At 47.0% G+C, this 6612-nt stretch overlaps 1 pseudogene; it reads right to left on the minus strand.

The window, feature by feature from the left end:
* The window catches only part of LOC119361443, a 6323-nt pseudogene extending 2904 nt beyond the window's left edge, over positions 1-3419 (minus strand).
* Between the last annotated feature and the right edge of the window lie 3193 nt (positions 3420-6612).

Genomic DNA, 6612 nt, shown 5'->3' on the forward strand with positions numbered 1-6612 from the left:
AACAACGAGTGATCTTTTTTTGCACAAAATATACGTAAAAATTGTGTTTTTCAAAATATGCAAGAATAAGCATATAAATGTGAAAATTGTACAAAAAATAATCTAAGAAAAAATGAATTAGTGGCATTGGTATTATCCTTAATATAGAAAGGAAATTATATAAAATTAAAACAATATCATAATAATGAAGTTTTCAATGAAAGATCGAATTTGAGGTGTTGGTATTTTCCTTTAAGAAGAAGGAAATTAAAAATAAAATAAAAAATTTGCTTACAACTTCGCATCAAAATTGCACATTTTGTAATATGCAGAGAGTAATTATATAATAGTGAAATTTTGGCACATATTATATATTATTTCTATGCATATATTTAGTTATTTACACTCTCCCGACATCCCAAAAATACAAAAAACATAAGAAAAATGCATAAAAATAGAAATGGAAAAAAAGAAAAAAAAAGAAAGGAGAAAGAAGAAGTCTGTGTCACACTGGAATGGACATTGGCCCGTTAGGGAATTGACTGGCCCAAATATGGGGTCAGTCAAAAAGAAAAACAACCTAAAACAACACAGAGACAAACATAGAACAAAAGATTCACGGATCTTAAAGCTGAGTTTTGACACGAAGCCCCACTCCCGCGTCGCCCTCCTCTGGCCACACGAGGGCCGCCAGGAACCCCTCCTCCGCTCTCCACCACTGCACCGCCGCTAGAGGGCCTACCGGCGAAGCCTTGCCGCTTCCCAGGATGGCGGCGGCAGGGAAGATTCGTCCCCCACACGCTTCCGACACCCTGCCCCCCCTCCAGATCCACTAGCCGTCACCGGGACGCACCACCCTCTGCCTGCTTCCGTTGTGCCGCCGCCGAGGGACCGGCTGACGAGGGGGTGCCACACCCTGGGATGGTGGCACCTGCTGGATCCATGCCCCGCACGTCCCCCAACCCCAGCCCCGTGTCCCCAAATCCTCGAGCTCTGGCGCGGGCGCCCCTCCTCCCAGCTCTGCTGCACATACCTGCCTGTCGTCCTCCCAAGCAGCCCACCCCTCCACCCTCCATGGCGCGGCCAAGCCCTGCTCGTGCAGCTGGCCATGGGTTGTGTGCGGGATCTGCGGCCGGTCGCGCTTGTGTTCATTGTCTTCCTTCTCGCAGGCAACCCTCTCCCGCGGTGGCGTGGTGACGACACATGCACGAAGGCGACGAAACTACATTGCTAGCGGCAGTAACGAAGCCCCTCAAGGCGGGTACTTGCTGGCGCTGCTCCGGCGCGGGCGACCCTAGCTAGACCCGCATCTCTCCGGTGTCCATGGTTGTCGGCGTCCTCTGCCGGGCGCCTCCGGCCTCGGCGACCCAGCAGTTGCGTCCCTTCCAGCTCGCCTGGCTCCCCGACGTCCCGACGGCTATGGCCATGGTAGCTTGGATCTGTGTCCTTCCAGTCCTAGCTTGCCGTTGTTGCTGTTCGCCGTCACCCCACCCCCTCGTGGTTTGCTTCACCGCCTGCCCTACCTTGTACACCTCAAAGCCTCCCTTTTTGCTAGATCCAATGTTCATGGGTTCGGAGGAGGTGCCACCCTCCGACGGTAGGTGCAGCCTGCAAACCCCCTTCTGACATGATGGCTCCGATCAACGTTGGCTTCTTCATCCTTGTTTCCAGATACGACGGCTATGGGATTGCTCAGCCTCAGGCCAGGGAGAAATCCCTGCTCGGTCAGCGGCGGCGTCTGCGGTTGTCGTTTCCTCCTTGGACGCGTTTTCAAGGCCCTCGGTTGCGCCCCTCTTCGAGCTCAGGGGAAACCCTAGGTCTGATTCCTTCCGACCGGATGGCGACGCCGTCTCGGCGTCGTATTCCTTCTTGAAGGCGTTATCTTGCTCGCTCGTGGTGTCCCCCGTCTTGGCTCCGGCGATGTTGGTGAACTTGTTGGTCCGGGTTTGCTGCTCTTTGTGTGGGCTTCATAGATTTAGCTGTGTTGTATCTTCTATTCGGGCCGAGCGTTCTTTGTCTTTCTGCTCCAGACACCATGTTAACGTATGGCTGTGTTCGTATCATTTGTTATACCCCTATCTGTACCCTTTCTCTCCCCTTATCAATGCAATAAAATCTTAAAGCTGAAATCAACGATCTAAAGTTTTCCGGCGTTTTTTCTTTTCAAAAACTTAATTTTCAGGCGACTTGCGTATAGCTAAAGTGAACAGGTATTTACAAGGCTAGCTAGCTATGAAATGTGCAAAGTTGGTGGCATTTCTGATTAGTGTGGAAGGAACGCGACGTAGGCTAGGAACATACTTTTGTCTGCGTGCCTCGAGGCCCAAGGTGGGGAAGGAACTGAATCCGCAGTCTTTGCCGCCGGTGTAGAACCACTGGAAGAAGCCCCAGCTGAAGCTCATCGCGAAAAACTTCCCCAGCGTCTTCACCTGTAACCTGCATGCAGCAGCAATCCAGTCCAGTCCAGTTCAACCACCGGTAATTAATTAATTAAATTGGCATGCATGCATGAGCGGGTACAAATTCAGATACGGGCAACCATACTTGGCCAGCTTTGCGCCCTGGGGAGTGTGGAAACTGTTGATGAGGTGCGCCGTTGCCGTGCCGCTCGGGTAGATGAGCTTGTAATCGATGATCATTATCTGAAGCCCAAATTAACCAAACGATTGGCCATGTTTAACGGATTACATTTGTGAAATCAAAAAGTTGACTGTAGAATTTGTGGATCGTGTGGTGTGATGAGACGTGCCTTCCTGAGGGGCACGACGGAGAAGAGGCCGAGGAAGCTGACGATGAAGAGGAAGCCGATCATCCAGCCCAGGCTGGGGTTCTTGATGCTATCCTCGTCCCTCACCTCGCCTGACTGCTCGCTGATCCTCTCGCTCATTCCGAACATGTAGCTCCCAAATCCCCCTGCCACGTGTATCTCTTTCCATGTAACCCAAAGAAATGCATGGGAAAAACTTGTGAATGCAAAAGATCCATCCATGGAGGATACAGGCGCAACGATCCATCCATGGAGGGTACACGCGCAGGCGCAGCGATCGATGGAGATCGATTGCCAATCGCTGTGCGGGTGCTTACGTACCGCTGAAGGCGATGCCGGAGCACGCGACGACGCAGGTCTGGACGACGGTGTTCTCCTGGCGGGTGAATGGCTTCACGCCGGGAACGCCGGCCTTGTTGAGCAGCCGGGTCCAGGAGGTGAGGAGGAAGAAGCCGAGGAGCCCCGCGGAGACGTTGAGGGAGGGGATGATGCCCGTGGTGAGGTTGAGCTTCATCACGATGACGCTGAACATGAAGCCCAGCAGCGCGCTCATCGCCAGCGCCCGCGCCGTCACCTGCTCCTTCCAGTCGGGCACCTCCTGCCCCTCGAACACCCGCTCTATCGACTCCCCCTCGTCCTCCTCATACTCCTCCTCCTCCACCTTCCTTGCCATCGTTCGATCTCCTCTCCTCTCCTCTCCGGCGCGCCGTCCGTCCGTCGCGCGCGCGTCTGTTTGTGGGGGATTGTTCTGTTCACTTTGCTTGGTCCCCGCGTGTCAGTCAGTGGGACTTATGGCCATTTTCTCCGCTCGCTCGCCTGCATGCATGGCGAGCTAGCTAGCGGACGGCGGGTGTTGTGTCGGGATCGATCCGGGTCTCTCGGCTACTGTCTCTCACTCTCGCTCGATCGTTCTTCCCGCGAAGGTAGTACTACAATGCGGTCAAAACTGGCAAGTTTGACACTGAAAACCAACTTTCTTAGATTTTCTTTAACTCGAGCGGTTGAGCCCGTTCGAAACCAATGCTGACACACCAACCTAAAACATACTACTATACATGTAAGTTAAAAAAACATATACATGCATTGACTCTGTTTCATAATGTAGTACATATTTTTTTAATTAAACAGCGACAAAGTTTCATAGAGGAAACTATTACTAAATGCATACAATATGAAAATACGTCTCGTGAATTTTTTTTGCATGGTAATACGTGTCTCATTCGTATCATAAATGTCAAAGTACAAGTCACGTAATGACCGACATAACAAAACTGAAAATATAACAGAACGTCTCACGATGCATCTAATGATATATAGTTGGTATTCTAGATGTCAAACTTGAGCCCTTCACCTGGTGGCCTAGAAACCCTCAGGTTCCAATCGGAACATACCCATTCGACCCTATGGTCGAACAACACCATCTTGCTCGATTGCAATACCCCACAGCCGAAGGATCATGGACTAGGGAAAGGCGTGGATGTCGGTATAAAGTATAAAGTCGTTTAAGTAGAAGCACGTCGTCTCCCTGCTGGCTTTTTTACTATCCACCTCTCCTTGCATTGCTAGTCTCGAAGTCCTCCCCACACCACTATAGCGGCAAAGTCGCTTGCCATAGCATACCTTGAGTACCTAGCACTCCATCTTCAAAAGCGTTTTCACCCCCAACACTGCGCAAGAATGGTAGGTAGCAGATGCATGCATTAGAGTGTGGGTGAACCTAGGTTTACCGGTTGCCCTCTTAGATGAGTTGCGGGTGGAACCATGAACCCAGGGTGTCGTGACAGGTTTACAGGTGTGAGAACATGTCCGGACCACCTGAATCTTGATTCACAATGAACCTGATTGTCGGGGTTCACGACAGAGCCTAGGTGGGACAAGCACAGTGGCGATGAGCACACCACGGACGATCTACGCACCGTCTTACGCATCTTGCCCCTCCTCCTGACAACGACTAGGTGGTCGACAATCAAGGTGCACAGAAGACATGGGATATGGGTGTGGGATACTAGATGGTTAGGTTTAGCAACATAAGCTCTTAATAGCAAGAAAAGCAACAACATGAGCACAAGGATAGGGATGCGGGATACCATAGTGAGGAGACGAAGCTTTCCACACAAACGTTGAGGATCAATTTAGAGATAGGGTGTGAACACCACCATCGCCATGGCAAGACATCCCCGATAATGTGGCAAGTGACAACAACTATGACCTGGATACCTTCCATCCCGTCTCTTCCAAATACCCCATAGAATGGTCACATCATCGTAGAGCATAGGTGGGTAGACATAATGCCATTGGTTTTTCAAAGATCTTCAATACAAGACACGTCCGACATTCCAATAGTATTTGTTCGGTTTGGTAGAGGTTGAAGCGGATCGGAAACCAACTCCAATTCCGATGACATGGGCTTAAATGGACAAGCTCTCAGAGCAGGGTGGCCACGGGTTGTACTTCTCCCAGCCCTGCACATGCCACCGCAGGCTACAGTAGCCGATACCGAGCTGGCCAGCTCCAGTGCTCGTCCTTTGGTCGCTGCAACCGAGCGTTTTCTTTTAGGGCCCAAGTAGTGCTTAATCGACTGAGACTCGATTTTTTGGGGAGCAACCGGTGAACTTTGTTGAATGATGTTTATAGGAATACAAGTAATCTCTAGTGGAGACATAAGCCAAGCATTCCTACCAAATTAAGAGTAGTTGTTGCTTTGACTAAATTATGAGCCTCAAAGTTGGAACTTCTTCTTTCATCCAGTATATCAACCATCTCGAAAGCTTCTCTCTTCAGTTTGATCTCCTTAAGATGACTCTGTAATTACATGGTATAAGCTTTCCAGATTATTGATCACTTGAAGCCAATCGGTGACTAAATGAATATGTTGGACATTTAGGTCAAAGGCTAGAGACAAGCCCTCGTTGCATGACATTGATTCCAAAACCATTAGATCTAGATGGCTCTGTATTTTACTCTTGATTTCTCTGTATTTTAAACATTTTCACACCTCATTTGTTGCACATTATCTCCTATATCAAGTTATATCATGTCCCATTGAGCCAATTACATGTCCATATGCATGATTTCCAGTTTTTATCCTTTCCACCGCAAGCATGGCATAAACTTTATTCTTTGTATCTTTATGTGTCTTGTAGGTGATGAGGACTTCCCATGCACTTAGCACGATGAAAAGAGTTCAAACGATGGACATCCAGGACCCTAGACTTAGCCATCCAGGACCATTTTCTTTGTTTTTCCTTGGTTTTTACCATTTCTTTCTATTTCTCCGTTTTGTTTGTTTCTTTCTTCAATTTTCAGTGTTTTTCTTCGTGTTTTTTAAGTTTTCTTTTTCCTTTTTTTCAACACATGTCTATATTTTCGTACACATTGTATATATTTCGTAAAAATCACGAACATTGTTTTATACACGTTTCACATTTTCAAATACATGATTGTCATTTTTTCAAATATATATTCTGACGTCTATTTTTTCACATTTTTGGTATAGATACAAAATAATTTGTATACGCATTTATATTTATATTTTTTAAATAGATAATTTTTCCAAATACATATTTTTGAATATTTTCTAATACATGTCAAACACTTTTCAAATTAACTTTTATATTTTTTCTAATGATAAATAAATATTTTTAACTATAAGAACATTTTTTACATTATATAACCCTTTCTAATGTCACAACATATTTCTGTTTTAAGGATGTAGTTTTCTGACAATGTAACAGCCATTTTTTCCGATTACACTAACATTTGTTTTGACATTGTATAACATTTTTCAAAGATGTCACATATTTCTCTTGAAACGTGTGAACAATTTTTAAATGTCACAATCTTTTATTTGAATGCTATCAACAATT

Source organism: Triticum dicoccoides, chromosome 2B, assembly GCF_002162155.2.
Source record: "Triticum dicoccoides isolate Atlit2015 ecotype Zavitan chromosome 2B, WEW_v2.0, whole genome shotgun sequence".
NCBI classification, from domain to species: Eukaryota; Viridiplantae; Streptophyta; class Magnoliopsida; order Poales; family Poaceae; genus Triticum; species Triticum dicoccoides.